This window comes from Aethalodelphis obliquidens, unplaced genomic scaffold, assembly GCF_003676395.1.
Source record: "Aethalodelphis obliquidens isolate GAN/ISIS:26980383/991018 unplaced genomic scaffold, ASM367639v1 scaffold54, whole genome shotgun sequence".
NCBI classification, from domain to species: Eukaryota; Metazoa; Chordata; class Mammalia; order Artiodactyla; family Delphinidae; genus Aethalodelphis; species Aethalodelphis obliquidens.
In genome coordinates this window covers 3,784,222-3,797,878 of record NW_020837998.1, presented here as the reverse complement: position 1 = coordinate 3,797,878, position 13,657 = coordinate 3,784,222, and positions in this window count along the sequence as shown.

The window sequence follows — 13,657 nt, the reverse complement described above, 5'->3', positions numbered from 1 at the left end:
TTTTTTTCCCATTTCTTTCTCTTCTCCTTCTTGGATTCCTATAATGCATATTTTGTTTCTTTGATGGTATTTCATCATTCCCATAGGCTTTCTTCACTCTTTCCATTCTTTTTTTTTTCTTTTTGCTTCTCAGACTGAATAATTTCAAATGACTGATCTTCTAGTTCACAAATTCTGTCTTCTTCTTGGTCAAATCTGTTATTGATGCTCTCTATTGAATTCTCCAATTAAGTTACTATATACTTACACTCTAGGATTTATATTTGTTTGTTTGTGATTTTCTTGGATGATGTTTATTTCTTTGTTGAATTTCTCATTTTTAATACCTTGTTTTTCTAATTTTGTTTAGCTGTATGTGTGTTCTTATAGTTCACTAAACTACTTTAAGAGGATTATTTTGAATTCCTTGCCAAAAATTCATACATCTCAATTTCTTTAGGTTCAGTTATTGGAAATTTGTTAGTTTTCTCTGGTGGTTTCATATGTACCTAATTTTTCATGATCCTTCATTTTTTCCATTGGTATATGTGCATTTGAGAAAGCAGTCTCCTCTTCCAAACTTGACAGGTTTACTTTGGCAGGGAAAGACCTTTACCTGTCATCACAGCTTGGGGTACTGGATGAATCTGCTAGTAGAGTCCAAAAACAGGCAAGTCTTTCTATTATGGCCTTTCATTGCATGATATCACTGCATGGGCTCTAAGGTCAGGGGCAGTGTCATTGGCTGTGCTCCACATTGAGCGATCCTGCAGGTTGGGCTCCAGATTCAATTGGGGTCACTGACTGTGTTCCCTGATTGTGTGGGGTTGCTGGTTATGCTCATGGTCAGGTGGGGTCACTAGCTGGGCTCTGCAATCACCTCTGGTCAGGAGATATCACCGGATATTTTTCCTGTCAGGGTGGTGCCACTTGCACAGTCCAGGATTGGGCAGTGATATAGGTTGTGCTTCACAGTTGCTCATGGTTCTATGAAGTTCAAGCTATGAACCTTGAACAGATGGTTCCACTGGCTAGATTTTATATTCAGAAGGGGCCACAGGCAGAGATTCACATCAGATAGGGCTTTAGGCTGTGTTCTGCTATTGGGTGGTGCTACAGGCTGTACCCCAAAGTTTGGAAAGATTGCAGGCTGGGCTTCATGATCAGATTGGATGCTGGCTTTACTCCACTGATATGAAAATTCACTGGGCAGGATGTCTGGTCAGGAGTGGCTTCCAGTTGTATCCTGCTATTGGGTGGGGCTACAGACTGTGCTCTGGAGTCAGGCTGGGCTGTAGGCTGGGCTCCATGGTTGGGTAGTACCATAGGTGGGCTCTGAGGCTACCCCATATCACTGTTTGAGTTTCCTCATTATGCATGCCCAAAGGCTGTACTTAATAGTTGGGTAGTATTACTGGTTTAGCACCCTGCCCAGGAAGGACTGTAGGATGGGTTCTATAGCTGCCCAGGTTCCCTGGTTTAGCTTCTTCTTTGAGTAGAACTGGAGACTATATTCAGCAGTTGAGTGAGGCTGCAATTTTGCTTTCCTCCCTAGGCTGGGTCATAAAATGGACTCCATGCTTAGTATAGCTATTTGGCTTGGGACCCAAATCTCAGACCGAACTGTCAACCAGGTTACCTGGCCAGTTGGGACCACAGACTTGACTCTGCAGATGGCAGAACCACTTCCTGACATCTCTGTTGGGGTGCCATTGCAAGCAGAAATGTTGTCTGTCAAGATCTGTGCTCTGATTGCTGTAAGCTCCACCCCCATTCTCCATCTTGATTTGATTCCCAGTGGTTGAGTCCACAGATTCCTCCTATGATCCCTGTGTGGTGTGACTTGAGTGGGCTTCCTGGGAAATGTCCTTTAACTCTAATGGAGCTGGATTTCCACCTTGGGTTTCTTTCCCACTGGAGAAACCATAGGATGAGGGGTTCCCTCTTGGTGCAGTGCTGTGCCAGCCTAGGGAAGGGGTACTGTGGTAAGAGTATAGCCACTCCTCTTACCTTTATAATGTGGTTTTTCTCAGTCTTTGTGGTCCAGGGGGTGCTTCAGCCTCATTCCTGAGTTCTGGGATTTTCACAATGGTGTCTTGTCTATGGATGGTTGCTAATTGGTGTTCTTGTGAGAGGGATTGAAGTTAGGAACTACCTATGTCATCATCTTGATGACATCACACTCAAGAGAAAATTGTATACATGACAAAGAAATTAGGTGTTCTAATCAAATAATTTTGGGATGTTTCTCTCTCTCTCTCTTTCCCTCATATATGTGTATGTATACAGATATGTATGTACATACAATTGTTCATTCATTCATTCTTCCATTATCAACTATTTATCAAGCCACTACTCTATTCCAGATATTCTTCTAATCAAGAGTTTGGATGCATTAGAAAACAAAACAGAGAACCTTGCCTTCATGAAGCTTCTATTTATGCAAAAAGAAGTGGAAAATAAACAATATTTGAGTGTAAAAGAGTATACAAAATAAGTCAGTACTGAATATGAATATAAAAATTTGGGCATTGTCAGTATACAGATGTTATATAAATGCATGATGCCAGATAACATTTCTGAGGATATTAATGCATATAAAGAAGGAAAGGAGTCCACAGACTGAGCACTATGGCACTGAAGAGTACAAAAATCAGCATGGAATTCTGAGGAGCAACAATTGGGTAAGAGGAAAATGAAGAGTGAGTTGTGTCTTGGAAACCAAATAAGTAAAGTATAACAATTGTGTTGAATGCTGCTAATAATTTGGTAGGATGAGGACTGAGCCATTGGAATTAGCAATGTTAAGATGATTGGCAGTCTTGACAAGAGCAGTTTCAGTGAAGTGGTTGTATTAAAAGGTGGATTGGAGTGGGTTTAAGAGATAAGTTTAGGACAAGAAATGAAGAAGTGAGTATATACAACCATTCTGAAATATTTAAAATAAAACTTACAAAAATATATACTAAGAATGTATATTTATATTTATTATTTGAGTTAGGAAGTTTTGGGGCTTTTATACTTCTTCAGAATAATCATTAGAAATGCTGAGTAATAGAGTAAGAGATAGCAAAACACTTACTGTTTTAAGAATCTGGTTGAAATTTCATTTTAATAAAGATATTTATCATCGTACGTTGAAGCCATGCAACAAAACTTAGTTTTCTGTGAAACATAGATCTCACAAGGAATTCCGTAGAATAAAATAGAACTCAAAGAAATTATTCCTTTTGGGAAATACACTTTACTTCCTATTCAATAATTTGTCAATAGTTTTATGTAATTACTTTTTATGCCATAAAACCGTATTGGAAATGCTGTCAAAGGGAATACATACTTACCCACTAAATTTAAATATTTTTTCTTGTGAAATGGTCTTTTTAAAAACTATGCAAAGAACTAAACTATTCAAATGATTTATTTAATTCAAACAGGAAGAAAAATGTGTCAGTATCATTGTTCAAGCTAAAGCTATAATTAATATCAAACTAGTATAGCTCTTCAGCTTCAGATTCACATGACTGTGTCTAAATTCTCCAAAATATTACTTTTTCAGAAATGACGTAGTAAACAAACAATAAACAGCAAAGCAAAACTATTCAAAGTACCATTAAAAAGAATCACAATGACCCTTAAAAATATTTAAAGTTAAGCATAATATCCTAGTAGGCAATGGTTCATGTTCTACCATACACTGCTTTAAATAGATGCAATGTCACAACCAGCCATCCCCAAACTGGTTCAGCTAATTTAAGAACAGAGATACATGTAATAGTAAGATAAAATTGGCTTGAAATTGTGGTCCACCATTGTTATATGAGATATTATTTAGCAGTGGTTAATAGCTCAGGCTCTGTTGCCAGACTATATAGACTGGCCCTGACATTTGAAGATTGAGTATGGAGAAATACAAGGATGTTTAATATACCTCCATCTTCAAGATATTTCAAGCTGGTTGAAGGGATAATAAATATGGAGAGGGATTAAGATTATTCACAGTATAGTTTGGGGCTATGATGAGTAATTGTGAGTTTTGCAGGAAAAGTTCACCATTTTACTAAATATATTTTTTTAAATATAAAATAACCAAATACTGTAAATAGATTGAATCAAATATTCTCATTATAGTTTGTAGGTGTTTTAGGTTGCACTGTTTACTGAACATAAAGGAGACCATTCTCTCTATATTCAGTACTTCACAATTACTTTTTCCATTCAGTATTTTTTCTGTTTTGCAGGAAATTAAAACTACAATTGCAATGATTGATATTCTCATGAACTCACCTATTTGCACCATTATAAAACTTTGCAGGTTTCAAGGTATACGTTTGGAGTAGAATAAAATTAAGGAGGAAAGATAATATGTGATGTTGCTAACATATTTTTGCTGAGTCTTTTCATTTAAGGTTGCCAGCTAAAATACAGGACACAGTTAAATTTGAATTCCATATAAACAATAAATAATTTTTAGCAAAAGTTTGTCCCAAATATACATGGGCACATTTTCTTGGTGATTCATAGTACTTTCAGTTTGTGTACAAAGTACAAATTCATAGTACTTTCACTATTATTATTTTTCACCACTGTAAATTCTGTAGGTCATAAAATTTTATTTGGTTAACCTAGAGCTAATTGTATGTCTTTCATTTTGATGGTGTTGGGAAAGCCAGGCACAACAGTCAATGGATACTGTAGAACTAACAATGTATCTTCCAATTTTATGACTGACATCTTCAAGAAAGAAATTATATTGGAAAGATTTTGCATTAATTTTTGCAACTCAAAAAACACAGAAGTACATTTCACACATGTACTAACATTCTTATGAACTAAGTATATTAAAATTAAAATATTCACCTATGGTCAACTAATCTATGAGAAAGGAGGCAAGAATATACAATGGAGAAAAGACAGTCTCTTCAATAAGTGGTGCAAGGAAAAGTGGATGGCTATATACAGAAGTATGAAATTAGAACACTCCCTAACACCATAAATACACACAAAAAAACTCAAAATGGATTAAAGACCTAAATATAAGACCAGACACTATAAAACTCTTAGAGGAAAACATAGGAAGAACGCTCTTTGACATAAATCTCAACAAGATCTTTTTTGATCCACATCCTAGAGTAATGGAAATAAAAATAAAAATAAACAAATGGGACCTAATGAAACTTAAAAATTTTGCAAAGCAAAGGAAACTACAAACAAGATGAAAAGACAACCCTCAGAATGGGAGAAAATATTTGCAAATGAATCAACAGACAAAGGATTAATCTCCAAAATATATAAACAGCTCACGCAACTCAATATTAAAAAAAAAAAAACCCAATCAAGAAATGGGTAGAAGACTTAAATAGACATTACTCCAAAGAAGACATACAGATGGCCAAAAAACACATGAAAAGCTGCTCAACATCACTAATTGTTAGAGAAATGCAAATCAAAACTACAATGAGGTATCACCTCATACCAGTTAGAAGGGGCATCATCAGAAAATCTACAAACAACAAATGCTGGAGAGGGTGTGGAGAAAAGGGAACCCTCTTGCACTCTTGGTGGGAATGTAAATTGATACAGCCACTATGGAGAACAATATGGAGGTTCCTTAGAAAACTAAAAATAGAATTAGCATACGACCCAAAAATCCCACTACTGGGCATATACCCAGAGAAAGCCATAATTCAAAAAGACACATGCACCCCAATGTTCATTGCAGCACTATTTACAATAGCCAGGTCGTGGAAGCAACCTAAATACCCATCGACAGACAAATGGATAAAGAAGATGTGGTATATATATATATATATATATATATATATATAGAATATTACTCAGCCATAAAAAGGAATGAAATTGGGTCATTTATAGAGACGTGGATGGATCTAGAGACTGTCATACAGAGTGAAGTAAGTCAGAAAGAGAAAAACAAGTATCGTATATTAACGCATATATGGGGAACCTAGAAAAATGGTACAGATGGAACAGTTTGCAGGGCAGAAATAGAGACACAGATGTAGAGAACAAATGTATGGACACCAAGGGGGTAAAGTGGTGGGGGGTTTGTGGTGGTGGGATGAATTGGGAGATTGGGCTTATATATATATATATTTATATATATATATATATTTATATATATATATTATATATATATAATAGATAACTAATAAGAACCTGCTGTATAAAAAATAAAATTAAATTAAATTTAAAAAATCAAAATATTTATACATAAATTTTATCATACTACTGATGATAGTTTTACAAAAACTATATATGTCTGTATTTTTACTTCCTTTTAAACAGATTTTTCACTAAAATAGATTATCAGTAACTCATTTTAAATATCATAGTACAGTGTGTAAAGCAATAAAGGAGTTAAGAAGCTAAAATTAGAGCAGAGATAGTATTTGGATGTGATATGTGTACAGTTTGGTTGTCAGACAAAAAGAACTTTGAAAATTATTCACCACATTCTGGATATTAAAAAAAAAAAACACTTAGAATGTGTGCCAAACAGTGTTTCATTTTTGACAGTATATATTACTTGACAAATGAAGAAGTGATTACAATTAGCTACGCAACAAGTAAATCTTTTCTAATGGCAGTCATCCAGAACTAATGTAGATGGTTGTGGTAAGCAGAATTCCAAAATGACTTCCTAACAACCTCCACTCAAATCTCTTGGACTATGAATGTGATAACATGCTCATGATTACATTATTTTACATGGCAAAAGAAATTTGCAGATGCAACTAAGTTTACTAATTATTGACTTTGAGTTAATCTAAAGACCTAATCTAATCACATGAGCCCTTTAAAAGGAAAAAAAGTTTTCTCTAGCTGGTAGCAGAAAGAAAAGCCAGAGAGATGGAAAGCATGAAGATTCAACACATCATTGCTGCCTTTGAAGGTGGAGGGACCACATACAAGAACCTGAGAGTAGTCTCTAGGAACTGAGAGTCTTCCTCTAGCCAACAGCCAGCAACAAAATGGGGACTTCGTTTCTACAGCCACAGGAAAAAATTCCACCAACAACCTGAATGATACTAGAGATAGATTTTCTCCAAAATTCAAGTAAGGATTACATCTCTGCCAACATCTTGATTTCAGCCTTGTGAGACCCTGAGCAAAGAACAAAGATATGTTGTGTCTGAAATTCTGACTTACTGAACTGTGTGCAAAACAGGTCTTGTTTTAAGCTATTGCATTTTTGATAGTTTGTTAAACTGTTATATTAAATTAATACAATGGCCAACTAAGAAAAACTAATGAGGTTATTGAAAAAGAAGTATTTTGTCTATTATTCCTGTTTTCTGAATCTGTCAGTTTACATAGGTTATGCCTTTCCTTTGAGGGAAGCAGAGACAAGGAAATTTTTCATTTTTCCTTCAGAGGAAAATTATCTGTACATTCTTGAAACCAGAGCTACCGTGAAACATGACATATGATTTTGTTAGACCAATTGGCACCTTTTTGCCATGATCCTCCCATGCTAAATTTATAGTTTGTCTAGAAAAAGCCAAAAGGAAAAGCCATTTTGGAGAGCACTTCTAGGTCTTGGGTCCATGCTGAAGATTATAGAACTGCTGACAAATTTTTAAACTCTTCAGAGCTTCTTAAGATTAAAATATGGCAGATTGTAAGTAAGCACGTCTCAGCCTTCTGTCCTAATATAAAACTTACAAGCCAACTTCTGTCTGCATGTATAACCACTAAATCTAGATTTAGTCATCCCTCTGAATTTCTCTTAGGGCTTCCTTAGTCAAAGCACAGACGGGAAGTCTCTCTGACTCATGCCCTCTAGGTGGCCCAAGAGCCTAGGGCATAATAGGATTATAAAAAGAACACTTCTTCCAGCAAACACCATGATGTAACCATCTTTAATAAATTATGACAAAATAAACACTTCTAAAGTCTGTGCAGTATTGACTATAGGCAAGTGACAAGAAGGAGGGATTGAAGGGGAAATTTTTTTACTTCCATATGTGGAATTTCCTATGTAAAAAATTTGAGGAATTTCTTAGTCATACTTAATAGCTACATCAGCAAGTTTTGTCTAAAAGTACCTCAATTTAATGAAGAGTATCTGTTCTGAATAAAGAGACAACTGTTACATTTAGGGCACATCCACACTTTAAATTAATAAGGGTTAATTTAGGCAATTAAACTGCCAATCTGAAGTTATAACATAGACATTCTAGTTAAAAGAAGTTATGGGTATTCTGCCAAAGGACATATGATCATTTAAACTAATAATTAGGATGTAGGCTCTCATGTTAAATTGTCTGCCTTAGTAGGTAGAAGCTGGGGGAAGGGACAAGAATGAGAAGTAAAAAATATATATATCAACAACAACAACAAAAAAAAACAAAACTCTATTCTTAAAGGTAGAGCAAATATAAGAACAAACAAGTCTTTCTTTGTTTAGCTCTGTGACTAAAACTCCAAAGATTGAATGATTTAATGAATATTTAGTAAGCTACTATTATGTATCTAGCACTCAGAGATAAAATTATAATTTTGACTCAATATGCAGAATTAGCTCTCTGCACCTTTGTATCCTTTCTAGTCTTTTGCTAGAAAGGTTACTGTTCTTTCTTTTACTCTTTTGCTATAATTATTGTTACCAGGTTGGCATGAATTGCGTTAAATAGCTTCAACTGAGGAGGTCAGTAGAAGACCCAGACAAGCAATCTCAGTCCTTGTGATAGCAAGCAAAGAATCGCAGACTACCACTTGGGGTTTAAGCACAAAGAAAAGTTTATTAAAGCATAGTTACACTCTCCCAGGGAGAGCGGGCTGTTTCTGTGAAGTGAAACCAGTACTCCTGTACAGGCTTAAGGGTGTTTATAAGGAGCATTCTGCGAGGAGGTGGGGTGACAGGGGATCATTATTTGATTGACAGTCCTGAGTTATGTAACAAATTCATTATTGCACATGCCCTTACCCTTGATTCACTAAGAAATGCCCATCCAGGCAGGTGTGCAAAACCATGTGCAGGTTTTATTATAATGATGGTATAATAAGTTTGGGTTTACTATAGGTTATACACCTGTCTGGTCTGGATGTGCACATCCTGGGGAAGTTCCCTTGTGTTACTGTGCTCCCTCTTTATCAGGAAAAGTTGTTCACCACCTAACTATAGTTTTGCCCATTCTAGGTGGGGTCAGGGGAGGGTCCCCAGATGGTTGGGGTATAACTTGACTACTCCCCACTTGTCTTTTCACCACTGTCAACTCCTTGCTGCTAATGTCAGGGGAGGGTCCCCTCATGGTTAGGGTGTGGCTTGATTATTCCTCTCTTGTCTTTTCGCCACTGGCACCTTGCTGCTAATGTCTGACTGACTACCTAACACACCTCCCTTAAAGATATGGCACCCAATTCTTTGGGACATGAGTGATGACTGCTCTGGCTGCTTCCTGCTGGTAAGGGGTGGAGTTTTGATTGGGTCCCTCCTCTTGCTCTCTTTCAGCTCGGAGGTGGGCAGAAGTGATGACCATCAAGGAGTCCCATGTAGATCTCAGTCTCAGGGCCAGGCTGAATGGGCTGGTAGCCACCTCGCAGAACCATTTGGAATCGAACAGCCTGTATGCATTCTGAAACGAGTCAAACAAGCAGGTTAATGATAAAAGGGTCTAACAACAAAACAAAGGCTATCAGGACTAATGGTCCCAACAAGAGCAACATCCATGTCCATTTCTAGGTCTCCATAGATGGGAGGAGGATAGAAAGCCAGCTAGGGCCCTGTCCTGCTCTCTCTTTTAGATCTTCTATAAGTTTGATGTTTTTCTTTAAAACCAGAAGGTTTTCTTCAACCTGGCTAGAGGTATTAACATAGAAGCAGCACATTTCATTTAGCAGGGCACAGATACCCCGGCCTCAGCTGTTATAACATCAAGGGCCCTCCTATTTTGTAAAACCACCTCAGCCAGAAAATCTAGGGCTGAGTATTTTTCCTCAATGGCAGCTACCATAGCCTTCCAGGATTCCTGGACCATTATGGTAAGATTGAGAATGCACCTCTCTAAGAGGGGTATACCCACAAACCAGAAGATTCCTTTAAAGACACTGTGGATCACTTTAGGCCAATCAAGAATTGGGTTATCATGAGCATGTCCCTCCCAATCAGTTTTTGTCTCTTTTGGACAAGTATCAAGGCTTCTTTGAGGAATGGATCAAGGTTGGGAATGCCTCCTGAGGAAGCGAAATCCTTTGTAGTCATAATGGTTGCCTCCAGGACATCAGCAATGATCATGCAGGTGTCCCTCTAAAGTGTGGGAAGATCTAGATATACCGGGTACCACATAGAAATAAAAATCCAGTGCCCCTCAAAGATATCCCCGTTGTGAGTCCCAAGAGCCAGGCCTTGACTTGTTTGTAGTTTTCCTTCAGAAAAAAACTAGGGTCCCATGGCTTAGGATTATATTCAGAAGGCCAAACACCGAGGAAGTAATCTTCTATACACAGAGGGGAGAATCCAGGTTCTGACTGATTATGAGTGTGATGGGGGTATTGACATAACAAATTTCTGAATATTAACTGTATTATATTATATTTTGGAGGAGGAGCTTGCAGGGAGGTTAGGTTAAGTAGGTTTCCAGTTGTCACACCAATCCCTACATATTCAGTTCCCAGGGCTGAACTATTTATGGGGATATGGTCCTCATTAATATATATTTTTAGTTACAGTCTTCCTTGAGTTTGCCCAATACAAAGTGAAATTACCTTCATGTACATTGCATTCATTCTCTTCTGACCAGGGATCCCACCCCAGGCTAGTCTGATTAAAGTTGAGGGTATAGTTACAAAAGGAATCATTTAACCAACCCAAGGTGGGTCCCTTCGTAAGGAAGGCCTACCATAGAGCATTTCATAAGGGCTAAGGTTAAGGCCTTTGGGGCTCTGTTCTGATCCTTAAAAGAGCAATAGGGAAGGCTTCCTTCCAACTGAGGGAAGTCTCTTGGGTTATTTTTATGAAGGTATTCTTTAAGTGTCAGTTGGCTCTTTCTACCTTTCCTGAGGACTGGGATCTCCAGGAAGAACAAATATCTAGAACTCAATATCTAGAACCTTGGATATCTGCTGAGTAATGTGGGAAACAAAGGCAGGACTATTATTACTCTGAAGAGACAATGGGAGGCCAAATCTAGGGATGATTTCAGTTAAAAGCTTTTGGTCTACCTCCGAAGCTTTTTCTGTCCTAGTGGGGAAAGCTTCCACCCAGCCAGTAAAGGTGTCCACAAACATCAAAATGTATTAATATCCTCGGTAGGGAGAAACCATTGTAAAGTCTATTTACCAGTCTTCCCCTGGATATGTTCCATGTCTCTGACCCAGAAGGGCCAACGGGGGTGGCTTAGTTCCCTGAGGATTGTTAGTCAGACAAGTAGGGCATGATGAGGTTACCTTATTAACTACATTGTAAAGTCCCTTCCCAGAGAAGATAGGAGAAACAATCTGGTATAAGGCATCTCTCCCTAGGTGACAGGTCTCATGCAAAGATTTAATAATTTTCCATTGGATTGATTGGGGCAGGTGCGTTAAGCCCTCTCTCTGGTACCATCTGCCTGGGTAAAGGTGCTACCCATGATTTATTTGATCTCCTCAGGCAGGTAAGATGGGGAAGGGAGAGAACTAAGTGAAGGAACTAATGTTCCCTCTATCACAAAGGGCTGAAGTGCTGCCTGTTGGGCAGTCTGATTGGCTAGCCGATTTCCTTTTGGTATTTCATTGTCACACTTCTGGTGACTTCTGCAATGAATCACTGTTACCTGGGAAGGCTTGATGACTGCCTCCAAGAGGGAGAGAATTTGAGGTCCATACTTAATTGGGCTGTTTCTGGCCAGCAAGTAGCCAAATTCCTTCCAGATAGCAGCATGAGCATGCAGAACCAAAAAAGCATATTTAGCGTCAGTATATACATTAAAGGCCTTATTTTCACTCAGGGATAAGGCTTGGGTTAAAGCAATTATTTCTGCCAATTGGGCTGAGGTCCTTGGGGGAAGAGTCCAGGCCTCAATAACCTGTGTCAAGGAGACCATCACATACCCTTCCCTTCTACATCCTTCAGAAATAAAACTACTTTCCATCAGTGAACCAAACCTCCTCAGGGTTTTGTAGTGGAATATCAGTTAGATACGGTTGGGGCAACAAGGAATGACATATTATATCTTCACATTGGTGAACTGGTAGACCTTCTTCAGGTAGGGGCAGCAGGGTAGCTGTATTTAAAGAGGAGCAGACCATGACACGTAGGTCTGGATTCTCCAACAGTAATGCCTGATATTTGAGGATCTTGTTATCTGTGAGCCAGAAATGGCCTTTCCCTTCCAAAAGAAAGGTAACCTGATGGGAGGTATATACAGTCAGGGGTTGCCCCAACATAAACTTGGAGGCTTCTTCCTCCAATAAGGCCAAAGCAGCAGCTACCCTAAGACAACTGGGCCATCCAGTGACCACTGGGTCCAGTCTCTTTGACAGATATCTTACAAGTCTCCGGACAGGGAGAAGTTCCTAAGTTAAGACTCCTAAAACCACCCCTTGTTTTCCTTCCACAAATAGTTGGAAAGGTCTATCAGTTCTTGGGATTCCCAAGGCTGGGTCCTGAGATAGTAATGTCTTTAGCTGTTGGAAAGCTTGAGTTTCTAGGACCCCAGAGCAGAGGTTTAGAGTCAGATTTTCCTTTCAGGGCCTCATAAAGAGGTTGTGCTTTTAGTCTATAGTTAGGAATCCATAGTCTGCAATACACTGTGGGGCCTAAAAAGACTCTGTTTTAGGGTAGTTGGTTCTGGCAGATCTAAAAGCCCTTGTATTCTATCAGAGGAGATACTTCATTCCCCTGGGGAGAGGATTACTCTCAGATATTTGACTTCCTGCTGTGCCAATTGGACCTTGGACTTAGAGACTTTATAGCCTTGTTTGGCAAAAAAAACTGAGGGGTTGGATAGCATGAGTTAAGGCTCTCTTGTGGTCTGGGGAACAAATAAGAAGGTCATCCACATACTGGATGACAGTCCTTTCCTCCAGGTGTAGATATTGGAGATCCTTGGCCAGGGCCTGGCCAAAAAGGTGGGGACTGTCTCAGAATCCTTGGGGTAGGATGGTCCAGGTGAGTTGTTGTCCTCTATTCCCTTCCTCATGCTACTCAAAAGCAAAGAGGTAGTGGGACCGGGGGTCCAGAGGTATGGAAAAGAAGGTATCTTTTAGGTCTAATGCAGTAAACCAGGAGGCTGTGCCTGAGATAGTCTCCAACAAGTTGTACGGGTTGGGGACTACTGGATGGAGTGGGACAACTGCCTCATTGATAGCTCTTAAGTCTTGGACCAGTCTATATTCTCCGTTTGACTTCTTAACAGGTAAGATAGTGGTGTTGCAGGGAGAATTGTAAGGAATAAGTAGCCAATGTTATAAAAATTGGATATGAGAGGTTGCAGTCCCCTTCGGGCTTCTGGGTGAATTGGATATTGTTTCTGATTGGGAAAAGAGGTTGGATCCTTTAAGCACTTGGAGATGGTTATAGCTCTTCCCGGCTTTCCATCTGGCCAGACCTGGGGGTCTACTGTTAACTCAGCTAAGGCTGGTGTGACAGTACTCAGAAGGGGCTGTGTCTCTAAGACCAAAAACTGGAGGGGCGTTATCGGGGTGGTCCCCCCAAGTACCAGTCTGGTTCCCAGCTTGT